Source organism: Triticum aestivum, chromosome 3D (assembly GCF_018294505.1).
Source record: "Triticum aestivum cultivar Chinese Spring chromosome 3D, IWGSC CS RefSeq v2.1, whole genome shotgun sequence".
Taxonomy (NCBI): domain Eukaryota; kingdom Viridiplantae; phylum Streptophyta; class Magnoliopsida; order Poales; family Poaceae; genus Triticum; species Triticum aestivum.
In genome coordinates, this window is record NC_057802.1 from 524,384,010 (window position 1) to 524,407,279 (window position 23,270).

Sequence of the window (23,270 nt, forward strand, 5' to 3'; positions counted from 1 at the left end):
GACTTAGTTTTAGATCGGCGTTGGTTTTTCCAATGAAAAACAAGAACATTCTTTCACGAACTTCCATGACAAAATGCTAGTTGCCTCGTAACGCATACACTGGAGCATTTGTCCCATCGACGAAGACTACTTACTATACGCGTTTTCTGAAGATCAACATTATCCTTTCTTTTCCTCTAGCTACTAAGATGTTTCAGTTCGCCAGGTTGTCTCTCGCCTGCTCATGGATTCAGCAGGCAGTTCAAAAGGTTGACCTATTTGGGAATCTCCGGATCTATGCTTATTTTCAACTCCCCGAAGCATTTCGTCGCTTGCTACGCCCTTCCTCGTCTCTGGGTGCCATCCTTTCTCCTGCATTTTCGTGCACATAAGCATAGCTCCAACCACTTTTCATGCTTAGCAAATGCTGTAATGAGGGTGCTGAATGTATACGGATCTGGCGCAAGATCTCTGTCTGCCTTTTCTTTCAGTTGATCCTCTACCTAATGGTTCAGACCCTGGCAGACACCGGTGCGAGAACAGAGGCAAGTCAACTACACCAGCATTTATGAAGATAGGCAACTCTTTATTTCTCAAGATAGGAATTCAAGATAAATAGATCCGCATTCAAGTTTTAGGCTTGTGTCCTTTCATCTAGAATGGCTGCTGCTTGGTCTTCAGTGAGCGAAGTCATTTCCTCAATAGAGTTCTTTGCCCGACAAAAGTGAATCTTGATCTTTCTTCTTGATAGTTTGTGATCGAGCCAATCTCACAATTTTGATCTTGCTACTACCACTATAGCCCTGAGTGACTATGGCTACCTGAACTAAAGGAGTTCCCACAAGACCTGTGAATGTCAACTTCACTCTAAGGGTAAAGCATGCTCGCTCCTTCGCTCTTACGAACAATCAGTCGTTGCTGGGAGCTCTATCCTCCTCGCACTACTAAAAACAGGGTGAAAGAATCTCCCGCGTTCAGTCTGTGGAGGCCGACCATCATAGTCGTCTCTACACCAAGTTGGTCTTAAAGTCTACCCGGGCTAGCTTCTTCATTCTTCGATCAGGGGCGGGCTTCTTCCCTTATATACGATGACTTAGATAGATAAACTTCTTTGATCCATTCATTGATAAAGTCTTCGGGGGCTGTTTACCTTTTGAATCGACAGTAGAGTAGGTTTGATCTTGCTTTCTCAATCTTTCTCTGATCCTAGCTGTGTAGTTGATCCGGCTTTATTCGGCTAAAAAGAAGTGTGTGTGGCCGTCGTATCTGCTCGCCCCCTTCTTCATTCATCCATTTAGGTAAGAATGGATCCAGGGAACCTGGCTTGGGAACAACCCTGAAAAAACACAGTAAGAGAGTCCAATCTCCGAAATATAGCATTTGATCTCCTAAGTAGTAGTAGTAGAAGGCTTAGTATCTGACTTGATCCAATAGAGTCAGAACACACCGTAGATCCAGATTCCACACCTTGCTGTGGACTGGGGAGAGAGCAGCTCTTCGAAGTTGGGCGTTCTGTGTGATTATGGAGGAACTGTAGTACTCGCCCCAAAATGCAAGCCGGGATAGATACTTAAAGAAAGGGGGAGAGGTGGGCCTTCAAAAAGGAGCGAGGGAGTGATGAGCAACCTTTTTCTATATGTTGCTCGTGAGCCGCCAAGTACCAGTCTCGCAACAGTACTGGCGTTAAAGGATCGGTCATTCACTTGCGGATCGTTCGCGAGTCAAATCGCTCTCTTGCCACGCCTTTGACTCACGAACTCGAGTCGGACTCATTCACTGCTGACTTTTTTGAGGATCGTTCGTTCTTCACTCTCTTGCTATTACCCGCAGGGAGCGCAGCAACCGACGGTGCATATTATCATATAGAAAGAAGCGAAGCGTAGCGATTCGTACTACCAGAAAAGTGTCGCTAACCGCTAGGCAATAGAGTCAGCTTACGGGGTGGGGCGCAAGCAAGCGTAGCGAATCACATAGAGTTGCCCCTACCTGCCAGCGCGCAGATAGATAGGGCGGGCGAGCGCAGGGATGGATGTCTGAGCGGTTGAAAGAGTCGGTCTTGAAAAACGAAGTATTGATAGGAATAGCGGGGGTTCGAATCCCTCTCCATCCGCGAGGTCATAAGTTCTCTCTTGCCTTATCTATAGATAAGAATGAATCTCCTCGACTGATATGATGGATGGAATGGGTAGAAGGTTGAGGTTATTGTGTGTTGATTTAGTTAGGATTTTGTCTCCCTTTCATTATCTTCCGCCCCGGGTGGATGACCTGTGGGAGCTAAGTCGAAGATCTCGGCGTCGTCGTGAGTGGTTGATAAACAATGATTGTAGTTTGATTTAGGGAGTCCCAACCTTGTGAAGCTTAACAGACAAAGAAAACGACAGAGACTTCCGGGTATAGGGTGACGACCTTAATGAATCAAGTATTCAGGTGGCAGAGTTTTTAGCTACATAAGCACTCAAATTCCTGAATACTTATTGCCCAAAAAATATGATCAACCCTAGGTACATTTATTAGGTTTTGATCTGAAGCTATCCTGGTCTGCAGGACCCAACACAAATATTCATCCTTTCCAATCTGCAAAAGGTGTTGCCGAAAGCTTACCCTCTTCCACACGGATGCTACAACCACTATCACTTTTGCAGGAGGGGAATTACAGAGTTCGCCTCTCGACATCTTGTTTGGTAAGCGGAATTTTGACCCAGGCGCCCTAGTGTTGCCTAACCGTTCGGCCGGAGATGTCGGATGCGAAATCTTTAGCTACTTGTATCAATTTGCCGCAGTGTGCTTAGATACAATGGGCTGGCAGCTGAGGCTTGGCAGGATGGGGGAGTTAATTAAGGTCGAGGGAGCAGGAAAGAGTTTGTTATTCGCTATTGGCTTAGTATGGCCTATACATAATAGGGCCATGACGGTTTTGGCAAGGCCTTGAACTTCATATGTCCCTTTTTTTACTCAATCCAGAATACCGATAAAGTCAGATTGAATCATTTTGTCGACCTTTCCTTTGGATTTATTATCATAGGTAGTGTTCGAGATCGCCTCTGTGCGGTGAACGCTCGAATGTAGCTAACATCAGTTTTGTCCTCGCGTGGTTGAAGGAGATGCTGCTGCTGGATGGAATGCTTCCGGGGCGCCATGATCCTTCTATTAGGAATAGAATAATCGAGGGCACTGACTGACTGCATCAATCATCGCTCAGTGAGCTATTAATTGCCGCCAATAGCGCTTCGCTTGCATGCAAGGCGGCTAATAAAAGCGCCAGGTAGACGCGCGGAGCTGCATTTTGAGTACTGGTGGTACTGGACAAGCTCTAGGGGAATAATCTCTTTCTTATTTCTTTCCCATGACGACTAGGAACGGGCAAATCAAGAATTTCACTTTGAATTCCGGACCTCAACATCCTGCTGCTCATGGTGTTTCACGATCAGTATTGGAAATGAACGGAGAAGTGGTGGAATGTGCGGAACCACATACTGGATCACTCCAGTGCGGCACGAAGCCGCTGACGCTGAGTAGGCTCCTATGCCGCTAGCACGGTGGAGGTTCCGTAGCGCGTCATGAGCACCGGGCAAAGGGACGGTTGAGCAACTCAAGCGAACCGCCCTACCTGACTTTGGATAAAGATAGAAGGGAGAAGGTTGTGAAGGTGGCCTCGTTATCCACACATGTGGTCAGAGGACCGACCTGGGTTTTCACGAGCGTAGGCGGGTCCTGGAGTGCCCGTCAAGGGCGCTAGCGCATACCCCGGGGTGATCATCACCACCCGCACCTCACATCTCGGCACAGTGGAACGTGTAACCCGCCTGCTATCCAAGTCAACCACTGAATTTCCTGTAATTCATAGCGCCTAACAGAACGTAGCAGCAAGGGACAACCCACCCATACAGACAGCCTACGGGGAGGATGGCACTACTGGCAAAGACCGTCTGGCGAAAATGCCGCAGGCGCGAAGCGTGGTGGGCCTGTGCCAGGGAGCATAGGGAGGAAAGGGAGCCCGGACGGTCGAAGAGCCAGGGGAAGCCGGGTCATTTGACGGAAATGGAAGGTCCGAGTGGCTCATTCATTCTTGAAAAAAGAGGGGGGGGGGAGCGAGCCAATGTATCAATGAATAGATACAGTCAACGGTATTAAGACATCGCTGCCTACACGCGAATTAGCTTCCGAGGTCGAGTAGTCTCAATTTCACTACAGGATTTGCGAATGAATGCTGGGCTGGGCCACCTCAAATGGCGTGAGCCGCATGCGGGGAGACCCGCACGTACGGTTTTCAGGGGGATCCGGCCGGCCGGCGCCCACCCGACTAGAGCGACTGAGAAATTAATCGAGTACAAAACTTATCTTCAAGCTTTACCTTATTTTGATCGTTTAGAGGGCGATCGCGGAGTCACTGAATTAAGTCCTCCCTCCCTTTCTTTCGGAGGCGCTGACCCGCTGCGAGGCAGATATGACTAAGTGACATATTGAATATGGCGACGACTATAGCATGTCGTAGAAGGAGATAAGAGGTGGAGCCAACGACCCACTAAGACTCATGTATCTACAACTACATTCCCGAGCGGCAGTCAAACAGAGGCGTGAATGCAAGATGCCAGCGGAATGATCGACCGGACAGAGGCTAGGGCAGCTTTCTTCCCACCACGTCCTTCCTTGTGTGTCGGAGATACAAAGCGAGTGCACCGGAAAAGAAGGGGAACTGAATCGATCTATTCCATGGCGAAGCATCCGAAGCATAACTGCACACTCACACGATCTTTGCCGAGAGATAGGAGCAATCGGTGGAACCAGTGAACTACACTTGCTTCTTGATAGATGTGTGGGACAGAGGGCTCGTGGTACCTGCTGCCCGCCCTTCCTCCGCTTTGATAACCGTGTGAACGGAGAGTGGGCAGAGCAAAAGGGAAGGAGGTCCTCATACGGAGTTGCACACTTGAGCAGTGCGGTAGACTGGAGAATGGGTCGAGTAAACTCCCTTACGGCCGATTAAATCACAGACGAGGACAATAGTCAAGTCAAGGATGACTTATTTGTTGGCGAAACGATGGGGGAGAGAAAGCACGCCAGTGATTCTCTGAGCCGGTCTTCATTTCCAACGCCTCGGGAAATAGGTCGAGATAGATGACATCACCTTTTTATCCTCTTCCTTACCGGGAAGGCGCACTTCTCTTCTTCTTCTGGCCTTCACCTCCTGCCCGGCCCGGATATAGAACCCAGCCCCCTTTCTGATCCATTCATTTCTGCAAGCAGGCGGGATCCAGAGCTAAGCCCCCCTCCTATTCGAAGCCGGGTGTGGCCTCGCCCTTTTGCTCTTCCTTCGGTTTGGCTCCACGAAGGCGCCGCCTAGACTAGGAGCCCCACTCATATTCAAAAGGCGCCGAGCTTTCAAGACGATGATAATAATTAGTCAACTTTTTCCAATATCATGGAATAGCATGGCCCGGGGCTAAGGTAACTCTAGTGGGAGAGCCGTGTTATGGGTGACCTTATTGCACGGTTCAGAGAGCACTTGTGTATGTGATGCAAGTGAACGTGTACGAAAAAGCTATCGTAAAGTTTCATTGTTTGTTCCATCATTGACCCTATCTATGTTTCTACGATGGCCCAAGAACACGCTCATTCTTCAGCCGTAGAGAGACTTTTGAATTGTGAGGTACCATTACGAGCTCAATATATAAGAGTGTTATTCTGTGAAATAACTCGAATTTCAAGTCATTCACTTGCTTCAACTACTCATGCTATGGATGTGGGAGCATCAACTTCGTTCCTTTGGGCTTTTGAGGAGCGGGAGAAATTGTTGGAATTCTATGAAAGAGTCCCGGGAGCCAGGATGCATGCCAGTTTCATACGACCTGGTGGAGTGGCACAAGATCTGCCTCTTGGCTTATGTCGAGATATTGATTCCTCCACACAACAATTTGCTTCTCGTATCAACGAATTAGAAGAGATGTCAACCGGCAACCGTATCTGGGAACAACGATTAGTGGATATTGGTACTTTCACTGCACAGCAAGCAAAGGATTGGGGATTCAGTGGTGTAATGTTAAGAGGTCGTGCGACATGAAGACATTGATAGCAATATGGGGCAAGTTCCCATCAGGCAACAACGGTTCTGCCTGACCCTACAAAAGCATGCATATGTTGTCACTGAAGATGTTGTGTGAAGCCTTGGAGACGACGTACCCGGGGCTAGGGTGAGCTGAGGGGGGACAGCGTAAGTGAGCGAATGTGTGTAAGCCCAGTCAAAGATTCCTATTCTAGGCGGGGCGGGCCATCAACCTTCGAATGGTGTTGGTCCTACGGACCGTGAACGGATTCGCCTCTGGCCTTTGGGCACGTCGGAACCGCATGAGTTCACCGGGGTGGAGCACGGTCCGCCAAAATCGGCATAGGTTAGGTGGTATTGATGGAACATGGTAAGCCCATCTTTCTCCATATGAAAGTTCTGCGGGCACATAGAGATGTGGGTAGAGGAAGTCTCAAAAAGCAAAGGCCGAGCTGTAGGTCACGTGACCTGCACTGAAAAGGTGGCTGACTGGGCTTTCTCCTGGATCAAAGCGGATCAGCTCGCCAAATTCGTCGATCGAATCGGGAGCCCGGAACGTCGAATGAAAGTGGTCCTTCTACAACCCTATTTATATGATTTTTAGGGCCCCTTTCCCCCTATCCCTCCCTTATGTTTAGGAGCAGGATCTGCCCAAGAACGACCTGTGGTGGTACGGAAGGCACGGACTCCGCAAGCGTCCCGCACCCTCTAAGAAAGAAACTCCTCAACCATCACAAGATAAAGAAGTATGACGCTTTGTGTCTGACTCTATTGGTCATAGTTCCTTGCTGTTGCGGCCGGTGCTCGTTTGCGTGCGTGTGAACCACCAGATCATAAGGAAAGATGCCTCTCGGGGCATCTGAGAATGATTCGAGCCGTATGAAGGGAAACTCCCACGTACAGTTTGTTTTGGGGGGGAAGGAGCCCGACAGGGTCCCCTCACTGACTTCGCCCGGGCCTAAGTGAAAGTGCAAAAGTGAAGTGGTGGGCCTACCCATCCCAACCTGGGGTATGCTGGGATTCGCGAAGAGCAGCACCTTACGATGTTCATGACCAATCGGATCTTGACGTACCAGTAGGTACCAGAGGAGATCGCTATGATCGTTACTTTATCCGTATTGAAGAGATGCGACAAAGTGTTTGGATCATTGTGCAATGTCCTAATCAAATGCATAGTGGCATGATCAAAGACGATGATCGTAAACTATGTCCTCCATCACGATCTCGAATGAAACTATCCATGGAATCGTGCGCCGTGTGAAACGTAGATCATCGCCGTTCTTAACCGAGACACAGGTTAAGCTCCGTCTCGGAACTGCCGTGGGGTTAGGAGTAAAGCATCCCGAGGTTGGCGCATCTCGTTGGGTGTGGAGAAGCATTGGGAACCCCAATATCTTTCTTCGGAGCAGTTTCTTTTCCCGTCCCCTTGCCCTGGCATAGCGCTTCGCTTCTGGTTCTTCGGAGGAATCAACTGACTTCTCCCTTCTTCATTGATCCGGGGGAAAGGGAACCGTCTACCAGTTGGGAAGCTAGACATCAAGGTTGTGGCTTGATGAGGATAACTAAGCTGACACGCCGGAGTTGGCTGCTGGCACAACAGGGTGGTGCCTTACCGCACCGCTGGCGCATGCGCGGTAGCGTTCGTGGTGGTGCTTCAGGATTCCAATGTACTGCGTCCAGGAGCAGAACGAGCTTGCCGGCGGACCACTGCCGTCCCATTCTTTAGTGAGCTGGAGCGCTGCCATCTTATCCACGGAAAACGCGTCAAGCTATCGCTTCGGGTCGAAGCACTAAAAGAAAAGGACCGGGAAACGCGGCGGCATAGGAACCACGGGAACCCAGGAGGGAGAAAGACGATGTACGGGATACGGGATCCTCGCAATAGGCTGGACCAAAATCCAGCCGAGAGAGGGCAGCCTTTAGAAGCAACAGGTTGGGAAACCAAGAGAAGGCTTCGCCTTTTCTTATCTTCTTCCCGGCACAAAAAGAGGGATTAGCATTATTGACCCCATGAGAAAGCACTAACACCTTCCTCATCGGGGCTCCGCGCACTGGGAAAAGGCTTCCGCGACAGGAAACCGACTACTAGTTAGGAAGTGAACATAAGGTATCAAGAGGTCCCTCACAGTCAGGTGCAATGCAATTGCCCCCTATTAGTCAAGTACCCCTCTTCCTATTTAGTTTAGGGGTTAAGGCAAGAAATGGCTTGATGAACCCTTCCGTTCACCACGCATCGGCCCCATTCACTTGCAACTCGTAGAGGCTGTAAGTAAATAGTGCCCCACTAAATTCAAAGTGAGGGTGGGGTTGAAAGACGATAGTGCCTACCTCCGCGCCGAGAGTGCCCGCCCTTTCTGTCAAGTAGGCTACTTTTTCCGGAACGCAGTCCGGAATACGCGTTCCTGTGTATATAGATATCTTCGATGCTGTCATTTCGACATGTACGCTTCAACCCCTCTTTCGCCTCCCAAAAAGCAAAGTTGGCTTGACGAGCGCAGATGAGGAAGCGGGAGCAATTAAACCAAGAATCTCTTTCTTTTCTTTCCAAATACTTTATGTAGTTAAGGGGCAAAGAGAAGCGCTTTCGCTACTGAGAAAGCGAATGGTCAGCGCGAGGGTTCGACGACTTAGCCGAGTGTTAGCGACGCGTCATTCTCATAGCGAGGCGCTTCGAGTTAGCGAAGCGTTGTAGTAGCGTCGGAGACTATGTGCTATAATGCTGAACTAAGGACGTTCCGCCTTATCTATAGAAGCAGTCGACTGAGTTTTTAAGTAAATCATCACCCGTGGTTCACTTGAGCATGAATAGAGTTCGGTCTCCTTATGAATTCAAGTTGGTAAAGAAGTGGACTTCGGAGCTTTCGCTACAACCCCTCCAAGCCGGGCAACTATCTCATTTGACACCAGCACTTAAATAAAGAAAGGTAGGAAGGGCTCCCTCCCTCTAATGAAATGGGCTTCTTTAAATTATGCAATACGTTCACCGGTCTCGGATCTTTAGAAAAAGGAACCAATCCTATTTCGGCACTCTTTAGAGGCTATCGCTCGTTTACCGCAGATCTCTATCCCACAGCTGGCTAATAAAATCGCCTTGGCAATGTGTCAAGTCCTTTCAGTCCAACTCTTCAGCGAAAGTGAAAAATCTACAATCTTCCATCCGCGGAGGTAGCCATGGACTGCATAGTATATGTTGGTAGCTAGCGTACAGGCTTGATGTGAGGGGGGGGGGGGGTTGTTACCTATTCTATTCCCTTGCTTGGATAAAAACACCCATCTTTCCGTACGAAAGACACACAACTAGAGCAACTTGATATTACGTATGTAGACCTGGCCTCCCTCAATAATAGCTGGCTCACCCGATTGACGATTTTCAAAGATCTACGCCAAGCGCCTCGAAGCGGGGATCCACTTTTTACTACTTTAGAAAGTGAGAAGCCTTTGGCTTGATTTCTTCTGTGGCTTCTTTATGTTTACCCACGCCGTGGCTATTCAATAAAAGGATTGGTAGTTAGTTGCCTCACCCTATTGGTTGTTGGTTTTCTTTCTCCTCTGCGTTCGTGAAAAGCTAGTATGCTCGCGGAAATCGTATAAAGGAAAGTACTCGCTAACAAGATGGACTTCTTCCTCTGGCTCTGCCAGGCTATGCTGCTCGCCTAAATCGGTATCAATAACTTCTATCGTACTTCGACCTCTCATTGGAATGTTAAGTTGGCTACGACGAACTAATAAGTTTCTCTTCTTGTCACCTTCTTTAAGCCTTTCCTTCTGCTTCCATCGAGAAATATATATAGATAAGCTTGGAGAAGCGATTAAGGTGTTTCCACTCTTAGGTTGTTCAATATGCGAAGACCGTGTCAATCACTACACCAGTGATACGAAATGCAAGCATTCTTCTCCAGCTGACGTACCGACGCCTCACTACTACTTAATTAGTGAAAGATACGTTGGGATGTTTTCAATTCTCCATCAAGAGGCGGGCAACTATCTCTTTTAACACTATACTTCGGATTGCCTTCCTACTGGTTTTCTTCTCGGTCTCCCCAACTAGGGGAAACCTCAAAGCAAACAACAGAGCAACACCTATCTTTTTTATTTAAGCACTGAACATCCGGATCCCCTTCCGACTTGCTTTTCCGGGCACTGGTCTTTCTAACAACTAGAACTCATCTCCCTTTTCCTGATTCGCATCTTCTTCGGCTTTTGCTACGGTCTGTTCCTTCCTTCAGTCGGTCCTTCCTTCAAGATTTTTGCCTGCGGATCTCTCTCTTCAAAACATATATATCTTTCGGCGCCAGTCTTTCCTGCCTTACCTTAACCCCGCTTTCACGTGGCGAATCGGTATGAGGTTTCAGTGATCACTTTACGGTATTCTTTAATCTTTCTTGGTCACCGGACAGAGTGAGAACTGCTCAGCTTGCTTTCTTTCCCTAGCACACACTTAGTAGATAGTAGGAACAGGTCCGCTAAGAGCTCATCAAACTTGACTTGTAGAGTGAGACCTGTGCTCGATATGGTTCATTTCAGTGCTCTTTCTCTTGGCATCGTTCACCACATGCCTGTGATCGATCTCTCTCAAGCTAGGTTTGGTATCGGTATCGGTGAAGTCCGTCATTGAATTGAAGTGGTAGAGCGGTAAGTGGGCGTACGGTCTATGCATTTCCTATCAGTGGCATTAGTTCCTTTTCATTCTCTAGATAGATGGGCAGAACAAGCTTCTCTTTATATTCTATTCTAGAAAGGATCAATTAGATTCTCATCTCCTATTTGTTTGAGCCATTCATTATAGTGGTGGTGCCGGGAAGGCAGCTTAGCACTCTAGTCCTTTTGAGTAAGGAATTGTAGCATGGGCAGGCAATCTCTTCGATTGATTCCCCTCCAGGAATTACTTGAATTAATTAGCCGGCCCACGGAGTGAAATATCGAACTTAACCTATAAATAACTAGTATCTCAAAAACCAAATAAAAGGCTTTCTTTTAAGCTTGTTAATGGAATTTCACAGGAGTCAAGCGCTAGCAAAGAAGAATTGGAAATCTGTCGCTTCCCTTCTGGACTCAAGTCGGTAGAAGAGTGAACTTCATATTAATAGGTAAATCCTACATCAAGCGTAAAGGAAGTACACTTTTTTTGATTCGGCGCTTAATAACTCATACTTGACGTTGGTTTCGGTTCGATCAACTATCCTTTTTGAAGCGGATAGTTCACAGTGCTCATTCTCAAAAAAAGCAGAAAATCCATGATGTTTCCACTCCATTTTCATTACGAAGATGTATTACGTCAGGATCTGTTGCTCAAACTGAATCATGCCAATGTTATGGAAGTTCCTGGATTGTTTGAAATAAGATTAGTACCAAAAGCTGCCTCTGATTTCAGAATCCAATTTGGAAAATTGGCTATGTAGATTTTGTGCGGTCAGAGATTCATACAGACACAAAGGGGCCCCTATTTTCAAGCAGGAAAGTCGTTTCGATCCAATCCATTCTTGGGGTCCGAAAAAGACACTGGATATGTCAGTGACTTTGCACGACAAAGCGTTCTCCGAGGGCATGGAATGTACCATTTTTTGGTCAGAATCTTTACAGTAATGTCTATGTTGGATTCTCCGGTCGAAATACGGGAAAACTCCATCAAAGTCTTTATGGAAACGGAGTTTTGCGAATTCTCCCCGGAACTGGAAGATCATTTCGAGATCTTCGAGCATATTCGAGGGTTCAATGTGACTATTGTCACTTCGGCCAATACAAAAGATGAGACTTTACTACTGTGGAGCGGCTTTTTGCTAAAAGATGAGGGGGAAACTAAGTAAGATGTCGGAGAAGCGACGAAATATACGAGATCACAAACGTAGATTGCTCGCGGCTAAATATGAATTGAGACGAAAGCTTTCGAATTTTGTAACCCGATCTTCCGTCTGATATGCGGGACAAACATCGTTATAAGTTGTCCAAGTTGCCAAGAAAGAGTTCAATGGCACAAGTAAGAAACCGAGGTATTTTCACGGGTCGCCCTCGTTCAGTAGTTGAGTTCTTTCGCATTTCTCGTATCGTTTTTCGTGGATTAGCATCTCGAGGTTCTTTGATGGGCATAAAGAAATCATCTTGGTAGCAACCACCAAACCAATAGAACAAAGGTTAGCTCTGCAGCTAGTCCACAAGCAAGGGTTGTAGGTCCATTACCATCCGGATCCCAACCAAAACTAACGGAGTCATCCCAACTCTCGGATCGGAGATGCTAACGGGACAGGAATCGAAGTGGGGGACCTCTCTACCACACCTGTCTCCCCAGACATAGACTACGTAAAGGGTAGTACTCTTGGAAAGAGAGAAGATCACCGCGTGAACAAAATCCAAAGTAACGAATGTCACTCCCGAGGGATCGACCACTATCATACATGAAATTTTGCATAGAATGATTGTTCATGTTCACGCCGGAGTGCTGAGGTTGTTCCCACCATTGAAGTCAGAGTCTGGGTGTGTTTTTCTTACTAATACGGAGAGGGTTCCGAATGATAAAGACCAATCAAAAACTTCTTCGTTTCATTGGTAGAACCCACGCCAACTCTTTTCTCTAAATAATAGAGAGATCTTTTGATAGTCTCACTTCTATCAATGCAATGAAAGAACTATCCCTTCCTATTTTTTTGTCCTAATGAGACAAAAAAGAGCCTCCTTCTTTACCACTTTAGGGGATGGGGTGAAGGGGGGTTTACATACAACCGAGGCAAAGTGGTTTATGATTGAATCTCAGAGGCATTCTTATCATTTGGTAGATCCAAGTCCATGGCCTATTTCGGGTTCACTCGGAGCTTTGGCAACCACCATAGGAGGTGTGATGTACATGCACTCATTTCAAGGGGGTGCAACACTTCTCAGTTTGGGCCTAATATTTCTCCTTTATACCATGTTCGTATGGTGGCGAGATGTTCTATGTGAATCCACGTTGGAAGGGCATCATACAAAAGCTGTACAATTAGGACCTCGATATGGTTCTATTCTCTTCATAGTCTCGGAGGTTATGTTCCTTTTTGCTTTTTTGGGCTTCTTCTCATTCTTCTTTGGCACCTACGGTAGAGATCGGAGGTATTTGCCCCCAAAATGGATTGGGGTTTTAGATCCTTGGGAAATCTCTCTTCTTAATACCCCTATTCTCCCTTCATCCGGAGTTGTCGTAACTTGGGCTCATCATGCTATACACGCAGGGAAGGAAAAACGAGCAGTTTACGCTTTAGTAGCAACCGTTTCACTGGCTCTAGTATCCACTGGCTTTCAAGGAATGGAATATTACCAAGCACCCTCCACTATTTCGGATAGTTTTATGGTTCTACCTTTTTCTTAGCAACTGGCTTTCATGGTTTGTATGTGATTATAGGTACTCTTTTCTTGATCGTATGTGGTATTCGCCAATATCTTGGTCATCTGACCAAGAAGCATCACGTTGGCTTTGAAGCAGCTGCATGGTACTGGCATTTTGTAGATGTGGTTCAGTTATTCCCATTTGTCTCTATCTATTGGTGGGGAGGTATATGAAAGAAGGGAACGAATAAGTGGATTGAGGAATAAAAGCTCGAAGACAAAGAGAACTTCTCCGGGTAATTGGATCGCCCCAGCACTGTGGTTTAATGAGCGGAAAACCACTAAAAGCACAGGCGAAGAGCTGCTTCCGAGAAATCTTTGACCCCCATTTACGCCCTTCGGGGCTGCTAACAACGAGCTAATACACAGGAACGGCACGGCTCCTACACCGCTTAACTCCAATAATAGAACTTGGTCCTACATCCCTTGCATTTGATAATGAAACAATCAGAATTTGTTGAATTGAAATATGTTCAATCTCATTTCTTTTACGTGGTTTTGGAAACTATCAATTATCTCTTTCCTCGGCTTCCTACATGGATATAGCCGTAAACGGTATCTAGTAGGCAACCTGGGAACTACATTAGCTTAGGGGGATCGGGTAGCGAGCGCTCTCCTCGGCAAAGCAGACAAGAAGCAATTCCACCATTGGGAACGGCACGCCCCCTTCCCTAGGGCTAGAGGTATTTACACGCTGCATTGAACCTAACGCTAGAGCGAGTACTATGATGAAAATCACTTTTATGAGCGATACCTTTGTCTTTGGTGCTTGAGTTGTCCTCCCAGCGGTGTGGTCCTCGGTTTCGGAAATGACATATTGAACCGGTATCTTTAGCATATAAAAGATCCTTTGTTTGACGACATCCCTCCTCTAAAGCTGCTTCCTTCCTTTCCGATTTGTAGTGGTTACGAGCAGAAGTGCAATTCAAAGCACATTCAATAGTTGTATTAAATAGTTTAGATATGGTAACCCACTAGTTCGAGATGCACTGACCTTGGCCATTGCCTGCTAACTACGGTCATTATATGTCAATTCGGATCGCACACCGGAAGCAAAGATCAGGGGATTGCCAACTTGAATGAATGCAATCCGGTTACAGTGTAGGGGAGATTTATTATTGAGTTGATAACGCACTCCGTTTACTAACATTGAGAACTATGCCATGGAATGGAATATTCCCATTTCCGATTGTTGAAAACAAATGCGACTTTCAAAAGGCACATCAAATGTATGGACACAACGATTTGCCCATTGATTCATTGATTCATTAGCTGCGCTACTTTTGTGAGTTCCACTGGCGTGAAACTCCGAAGGGAGAGCCTGGAGGGAGCTTATTCATTCCTTTCGTGGCTTGCCATGGTTATTTCCTTGCCCAGGGCACAGTCTGGTTATCTGTTTTGTGCCTCATCGGGCACCCAGGGGTTTATCTTATGAATGGTGCGATCCGGCATCCTTGAAGCTCGGAACTCCTCTCTGGAATTTTGACCATGAAAATGCCATTTACCCTTAGCAATGAAGAAATCTATTGAACAATCTGTTTCATTGCAATACCTCGCTCTAACAACTCCTATTCCCACGGCATTACTACAAGGATTTCCTGTTTCCCCGATCCACTAGCTACGTTCGCACACTTCCAAATAGTAAATGCTCCCGCGGTTGGAGTTGAGACTTTCTTATCCCTCTTGTTACGACGGATCGAGCATATGATTCTTTTCTTGATTGAAATCATTCACTTTTCCTTGAAATCGTCACAAAGTAATTGGAAGAAGAAGTTCTTGAGAAGCTCATGGATATATTCTATGGTGCCTTCTCCAATAGTTCGAGCCATAGCTTCATTTCATTGTTTCTATAATTTTCTTCACTTTATCATTGCCCTCAAGTACAAGTAATTTCTGACAAACTTTCTTTCCCATGGTTCGGGTGGGCACGGATATGGATGGCAGGACAGGAGTGAAGATCCCTCAGCTAAGGGCTAGACCGGACATTTCACTGTCTGATGACGAGTGGCACACAAATCAACCTGAGAAGGATTTTTCTATGTCAAAAGTGTTTATATAAACGAATTGTTTAACGCCAAGATGCCAATAGCAATGATGGATAAAGTAACTCCCACGAGTAGGGCTCGAAAGCCGGGGACTCTCCTGGCAAAGAATCTGAACGATCTGAGTTCTTTTTTGAGAAAGAAGAATTGCAAGGCATGGATCCAAGCCTGAAGGCGACGTGGAGTGTTATTATTATTGTTACTCCAGAGAACGGGAGGCACTCTCTTCTTTCAAAATGCAGTTATGAAATCTGTAATCTAGATGATTCTGGTTGAAGGGGACGATGCAGCCTAGCGGTTACGAACTTTTTGTTTGATTCAAAGGATTTCCACTTGAGTAAAGCTACGGTGGGAAATAAACTACCCATTAGGCAATGCGCATCCCTATTTCTTGAATTCTCTGGTCTAGGCAACCCGAAAGCGTTGTTTAACAAAGACAAGTCTGTATTTGAAACGCAATCCGGCAGAGAAAATAAACTTAAGTAACCACTAGTTGAAACTGAGCGAGGATGCCTCTCCTAATGGAAGTTACGGGCTCAAACAATACCTAATGGTAGGCAACTTTGCTACCCGAGCATCTCTTTCTTATTAAGAACGACATAAATGTTGATTTTCTACTCTCGGGAGTAGGTAAGGGGGACTATGCCCAATAAAATAGGGACTACGGTAGGCATGAAATGAAACTTCTTATCTTAGGTACGGAATTCCTCCACATTAAGACACCAACCTGCCCTTGACAAGTCAATAATCAATCACTAGATTTAGGATCACAAGCCGATGCGATGCTTCACGTCGAAATGGGTTAGTCTGCATCTGACAGACCCCACCTAGATCTAAAATGGTTTCAACCTTTCCTCGACCTCATGGAATGAACTAACTCATATGCAGTGAGCATATTATCATAGACATCCCTCACGATAGCGAACTTGAAGAAGAAGATGTTTCGACATCTACTTTATCCCAAGTGCAATAATGCTCCAAGTACGGGTTTTCAAATTCATTCCTCGCTGACCGCACGTCATCTTCAGTTCACGATTGAGGCTCAGATGGAGACTGATGAGATACAGGCTCTGGCTAAGGTTGGCATCCAGGCTCTGGACAAGCGATAAGAGATACTTTCTGAAGGATCCAGCTAAGAAAATGAAATGGGTTAATGGGAACAAGCAGCTAAAACGCAAAGGTAAGGATGAGCTCGAAAAGTGCAAACTTGAATGATAGCTAGTGGTGGATTGAGACTTTTGAGCTTCTCCATCGATCACTGTTGCGGAAGCTGAGTCCTTTCTTTTTAAGCAAGTTCAAATCCAGCAAAAAACGAGTATCAATCTGTCCCAAGTGCGGACAGGAGAAGCCAGGTCGGATTACGACATTGAATTGAATTGAGTGGCCCCTTCCCTTCACATCACAGCATCAACCCTGATCACCTCACTTTACGTCAATATTGGTGAGCATGCCACAGGATGTACGATTTGATTGGTTACTCAAGTGTCTAAGTGTAAGTTTCAAGTATTCTTCTTATGATAGACTGAAGGCTTATCAACGCGCGAAGGTTCTCTGGATTGGTTGTGGTGAGCGCTGGGCGAAGGATTGTCAGTGTAAAGCTACTGTTCAACTCCATGTTGTTCAGGAAATGGTGGAATTATCGCGGAGTACTGCTGCAGGCTATTCTATGTTACAGGACCATGATGACTCTACTTCGGATCTAAGGGTCCTCTCCGCTGAAGCTAATCAGAAATCTCCTGCACTCCGTTCCATTCAGTTAGCTTGCTCAGTAGTCCATAATTTTGATGTTACCCTCTTTTCTTGGTCGACTCGGGCAGCACTTTGTGATCAAGACCCGTGGTTAGTCCAGTAGAAACTTGATCTCCGGAAAGGAGGTCCGCTTATTTACTTATCTGAAAAAGCAAAAGGTAGGTAGGTTGTTTCAGAGAAGAGTACGTGGGTTTTCACATAGCCGGATATGAAAAGAGACCCTAATGAGCAGCTTTTTTTATTCGTAAACCCATCTTTATGTGCTTATGGAATCAGGCAGTGGCAGGTCTTGGCGATTGAATTCATCCCGTTTTACTTTGTTGAGTGCGATCTGGTATTGACTTGCCCTTATTTTCCATCGACCAGGTAGTTAGTTAGGTCTGGCGGACAAGAAGTCCTATATACTGAAATAAGAGGGACTCCTTCCAGGCATCGCCGTTAAGGTGTTCTTTTGATAGATTTCTATACCTTCCCCTCCCTTTCCTTTGTATCTGGGCCTACGCGAACAACTGCTTGCTTATCGAAGAAGTCTGCTCACATGATTGGAATATGGCTCCCCTATGCATGCTATTCTGGGACTGAGGAATGCCTTTCTATGGTGGACCCTGAGGTCGGACTCTTGCTGCTTGATTCAAAACCGGATTCAATAGCAGCAACATATTGATGATGGTGCCTGAACTACCCATTCTATTACCTTTTGGGAAGCCCCAAAGCCACATCAAGCCCTATGCTATGGGTCAAGGTACTCTCGAGACCGTCTGGATTGAAGACTATCAAGCACCGTTGGTGGTACCAGCATTCCCTGTCGATAGGGCATTCCAATCTCTGGGTAGCTGCCCGCCCTACTTCATTCCTATCTCCTTCGGCATCAGCCCCATGTACCGCCTTAAACTAACCACTTGAATTGATCAGGATTTGTTAGGTTGAGTGCATTTTCTTCCAAATCCAGTCAATTTCAAGAAAAGTATTGAAAAATCCCGGGGTTAGGCACCTTTTTTCAGTGAAATCTTGTTTTTCCCGCATAGTTATGGGAGAATCCTTGCTTCCTCAATGCTCTTGCCTTCGCGGTCCTATTAAAAGAGACACAAGAGGTTTTAGCACCGACATCTTTGGATCAAAAGATCATTCCATCCTAGAACCAACACGACGACTTCTCCTTGCCCGATTTGAAATGGTGATGAATATGAGATTAGGAATATATATGGACAGATGAATTATGCATCATGGAATCCGGAGCATTAAATAGGTAGTGTAGACAGTTGTCTAAGTGTGATCTTCTTATATCCCCACGAACTGTTCAGCTTGATAGACCCAAGGGGAAATAGAATCTCGAAAGGACCTTTCTTGTCCGTAGCCCCGTTGGAATCGAGGGCTTGATATCTCATTGCCATGACTAATTGATGAGGCCGACTGCCTAAGTAGTACTCACGAGGTCCTTGATTTCCTGTTAGTATGTATCTTTCTCTTTAATAGTATGGTATCTAGGTTCACCTATTTTTTCCGTTGTTGCTCTTCAGAAAATGCGTATAGTAAGTAGTCTTCGTCGATGGGACAAACGCTCCAGTGTATGCGTTACGAGGCAACTAGCATTTTTTCATGGGAGTTCGTGAAAGAATGTTCTTGTTTTTCGTTGGAAAAACCAACGCCGACGTCAAGATCAGTCTCCTTTCCTTTCTCTTTTCGGGAGCAGAGCTGAAAAAGATGGGAAATTCCAATGATTCTTCATTCATTATCATGTCGATTCCTCACAATCGCTCTTTGTGATGCTGCGGAACCATGACAATTAGGATCTCAAGACGCAGCAACACCTATGATGCAAGGAATCATTGACTTACATCACGATATCTTTTTCTTCCTCATTCTTATTTTGGTTTTCGTATCACGGATGTTGGTTCGCTCTTTATGGCATTTCAACGAGCAAACTAATCCAATCCCACAAAGGATTGTTCATGGAACTACTATCGAAATTATTCGGACCATATTTCCAAGTGTCATTCTTTTGTTCATTGCTATAGCATCGTTTGCTCTGTTATACTCAATGGACGGGGTATTAGTAGATCCAGCCATTACTATCAAAGCTATTGGACATCAATGGTATCGGAGTGCGCCTCTTAACGAGGGTGATTTAAGTGCAACAAAATGTACCGGTGGTTCGCGAAGCATCTGGCTTACTGGTCATCTCCCATTCCCGTCGTCGAGAGACTAGAAGAACTATAGCATGCCAGAAACGGGGAGTTGACGTGGTTAGACCTATACCCCGAAATGCTCCCAGCATAGGAGCCTATGGTTCCATTCTTGTTATTGCTGGAGGTACACATACCTCTTCTCGGTGTGGTGGAGCGATATACGAAAAATAGATGCTAAGCCTGCAATGTCCGATAACGGGGCTTCAGTAGCGAATCTATCGGCACCACAGCAGTGGCATACAACTTTGGACCTAAGGGCTGGTCCCGTTACCTTTCGGAATTGGGGATCCCCGTTGGCAACAACCATGGTAGTAGTTGCGGAACTACTGGGCCAAGAGAGGATAACATGTTGTTCCTGCTCTTCCTTCTTCGCTTCGGGGACGGAGGTCCTACAGTAGGTAAGAGCATGCACAAGCACTTGACCGAAGGGGACCAACGCTTCTACTCCTCCACCGAGGAGCCGTTCTTGCGAGAAGCAAGGGATGTCGTGAACGGTGGGAGGTCAAAGAAAGAGAATTGACCTCTGAATACAGTGATCCTATGATCTAGATAGACTCCGTCCTTTTTTTTAGATAAGGGTGACTCAAGAAATTGGGGGTGGGACCTGCTGGCATAATGCAGGCTGGAACGTGGGAATTCGAGGTCTCATGAACGAGTTTTTTTCGTGGACAAACATACTTTTCGGTCTTTTTTTATGGATCCTTTTAGATCTACGGGCCGGCCGTTCACATGAGCATAGGGAATCTATAGTCGAGCCTTCGACTTGGCCCCTGGCAGGATAGGTGAGGAATCACTCTTGAGTTCTGATCTATTGGGGCCTACAACTTCGCCAAAGCCGCCTAGCATCCCTTTCCGTGGTGAACTGGCCGTCCCATACCTTCATTTTGTCTCATGTGTGTTGAACATTGTCTTCCTCGGTTCCAGCTTCACTGATGTAGGTAGGGCTGGGCAAGAAAGGGTCCCCTCTTGCCTATTAGTAAGCGGGCCTTCGATTCCACCGGGGTCTTACGGTCTCATAGAGGGGGGAGAACTACCTAACTAAAAAAGAATAGTGCTCTTTATAAATAAGATTAGGCGTGGAGAGCTTTTTGCGGGGAAACTTGCAAGTCAAGTTTGGGGGGAGGAGGGCGTCGACCCAACCTTTTGAGTATTCGGACTATAACAGTTCCGATGAACAGTCACTCACTTTTGACAGTTATACGATTCCAGAAGATGATCCAGAATTGGGTCAATCACGTTTATTAGAAGTTGACAATAGAGTGGTTGTACCAGCCAAAACTCATCTACGTATGATTGTAACACCCGCTGATGTACCTCATAGTTGGGTTGTACCTTCCTCAGGTGTCAAATGTGATGATGTACCTGGTCGTTCAAATCTTACCTCCATCTCGGTACAACGAGAAGGAGTTTACTATGGTCAGTGCAGTGAGATTCGTGGAACTAATCATGCCTTTACGCCTATCGTCGTAGAAGCAGTGACTTTGAAAGATTATGCGGATTGGGTATCCAATCAATTAATCCTCCAAACCAACTAAACAGGGGAAGCTGAAGCGGAAATGCAATTCTCGGGTGAGGGAAGGGGGAAGCTCCAGGAAGGCTTCGCTCGCTCGCTCAAAAAGCTCTAACACTCGTTTACGAGTGGAGTGCATAAGCCCTTATTGAAGTAGGGTGAGGCCTTACTACATGAGCTCGTAAGTCAAGCACGGAATGAGCCTTGTCTACGAAGCTTCGCTTCATCATCTTGCTTGCTTCTGGCGAAGCTTAACGCACTATAACATAGGCATGCATGATGGTATGGTAGGAAGACTCCTTTTAAGGCCGACCACTACATAGGAGCGATAGGAAGCCAAGCCGTCAAAAGGAAAGGCGAGCAGCCCTTATTGCAATAGGAAACGGCCTACTTATAGCCCTATTTATACCCTTTCTCGGGGCTTCAACGGGCCTTACAAGCTCAATAAATTGCAATTCTTCACCTTTTCCTCAGATAGTGGGAATGCATTTTCTTACTTGATTGACATTGACAGATATGTGTACCACACCGAACAAGCAATATGTCATATGCTTGATGTACCAGCCAAGCCAGCTCATTTTTTCTCAGTTCCCTTATCCTTAGCGCAAAAGTAAAAAGAAAATGAAAGAGAGTTTGTATTTGCAAATGAAAATGAATATGGATCTAAATAAATTAGATAATCAATAAATAATAATTGGAATAATAGAAAAAATATCCTTCGCCCCTTATCTCTTCATCATCGTCGGTTCCGTCACTTGTGGTATTCGTTTAGAATCTTGTTGACCCTACTCGCTTACTCCTATTTTCCTTATTTCTTTTTCTACATAATTAATTAGAACTTTCTTGAAAGAATGGGGTTCTCTCTGGGGGGAGCACCCTCTCCTCCTTTTTGAGAAATATGGGCTTGTTTTTTTCAATAAGTTCTATTGCTTTGACACATTTAGTATATAACATAATATATATAAGAAAAGTACTAAAGGCGAAGGGCATTCTGTTGTACACCTAATTTGGTATAGTTACGAAGGTAACCGGTAGGTGACTGTTGAATCGATAGTAATTACGAAAGGGGGAAATAGCTCAGTTGGTTAGAGTGTTGGTCTGTCACGCCAGAAGTCGCGGGTTCGAACCCCGTTTTCCCCGCCCGATCTTTCTTTCTTCCCGAGGTCATACCTCTGCCACTTTACCCTGAGTTTCACTAAGGCATATAACCCCATTCGGGTAAGAGGAGCAAGCAGTGGGGAACATCTATTTATATGCGTGTTAGCATCAACAGCATCTTTTTGAAAGTAAATTACATCGATCCTCGGTGCTAGGTACTCAGGTAAGTAAATCCTGAGGATAGAACTAGAGCAAGTAAGCTCATCGCACTATCAAGTCAGTCAGGAACTAGTCTGCCAAGCTTAAGAAGAAGTGAAAAGTAAGCAAGTTGTCATCTAGTGAGGGCTAAAAGACACGGAGAACATCCCCCTCTATTTGCCAATAGCTTCCGCCTTCCTCTCTTTCATTTCATGTCGGTTCAGCCGAGCCAATAGATTCCATAGGCGGGTTAGTTATAGCTGTAGTAGCCTTTGATTAGGTCCTTTCAATAGACTTTCCGTAGCTATAAGTCGATAGACTTTCCGTAGCTCAGTACTGCTGATCGTTGACGCCCGCAACTGTACTTACAGTTGTACTTGTGAAAAGAGATAGAGCCGTCTCGCTATGACTCAAAGATGGTCAAAAAGCTAATAGATGGGCCACAAAAGGTAGAGGAGAGGGGTAAGAAGAGTAGACTTACTACTGGATACAAGATAGGGTATACAGCTAAAAGGGTGAGATAGAGGAATGAAATGAGCCAGTGAAACGGTCCACGACCACAAGTATTGAGCTATAACCATAAAACTTGGGGAGTGCCTCAAGAAAATCCATTGAAATAGAAGACCCAGGTTGTAATGGAACAGACAAAGGTTGAAGAAGACCAGCAGGAAGGGTGTGCTCACTCTTGTTGAGTTGACACACATTACAGTGAAGAACAAACTTGGAGGGAGAAAAATAAACCAGAAGGGACCCATTGTTTCTGTGCAAGTCGAACAATGATGGAAAAGCATCTAGTATGTAGCCGACATATGCCAACAACCCAAATGCACATATGCTAGTTAAGTTGAAACTCCTAAATTAAAGCGCAAGCAACAAAACTACTTTTTTGAAGGCACAGAGCGTTCAAGAAGAGCATAGCTCAATTAACACAACTAGGGGCAATATGGTTCATTTTCCTAGAACACCACAACAAATGTCCCTACCAGCTGTTGCTAGTGAAGCTGAAACCATGGCTACCCCTCAACAAGCCTCTAGCTCTTATCCTAGGCCTGAACCGCCTGAACCTCCAATTACCGTACCATTAGTACTGAATACGACCACCACTCACACCTATTCCA

At 45.9% G+C, this 23,270-nt stretch overlaps 1 non-coding gene and 4 pseudogenes across 1 annotated transcript; 4 read left to right on the forward strand and 1 right to left on the reverse strand.

Annotated features, from left to right (window-relative positions):
* Positions 1 to 4,331: 4,331 nt before the first annotated feature.
* LOC123075203 (uncharacterized) lies at positions 4,332 to 5,593 on the reverse strand (annotated as a pseudogene).
* Positions 5,594 to 11,220: 5,627 nt separating this feature from the next.
* LOC123080204 (60S ribosomal protein L5, mitochondrial-like) lies at positions 11,221 to 12,168 on the forward strand (annotated as a pseudogene).
* A 94-nt stretch (positions 12,169 to 12,262) lies between these two features.
* LOC123080203 (cytochrome c oxidase subunit 3-like) lies at positions 12,263 to 13,601 on the forward strand (annotated as a pseudogene).
* A 5,273-nt stretch (positions 13,602 to 18,874) lies between these two features.
* On the forward strand, positions 18,875 to 21,259 carry LOC123080206 (cytochrome c oxidase subunit 2-like; annotated as a pseudogene).
* Positions 21,260 to 21,922: 663 nt separating this feature from the next.
* Positions 21,923 to 21,996, forward strand: TRNAD-GUC (transfer RNA aspartic acid (anticodon GUC)). The gene has a single exon. It is a non-coding gene; the product is annotated as a tRNA-Asp (tRNA).
* Positions 21,997 to 23,270: the final 1,274 nt, after the last annotated feature.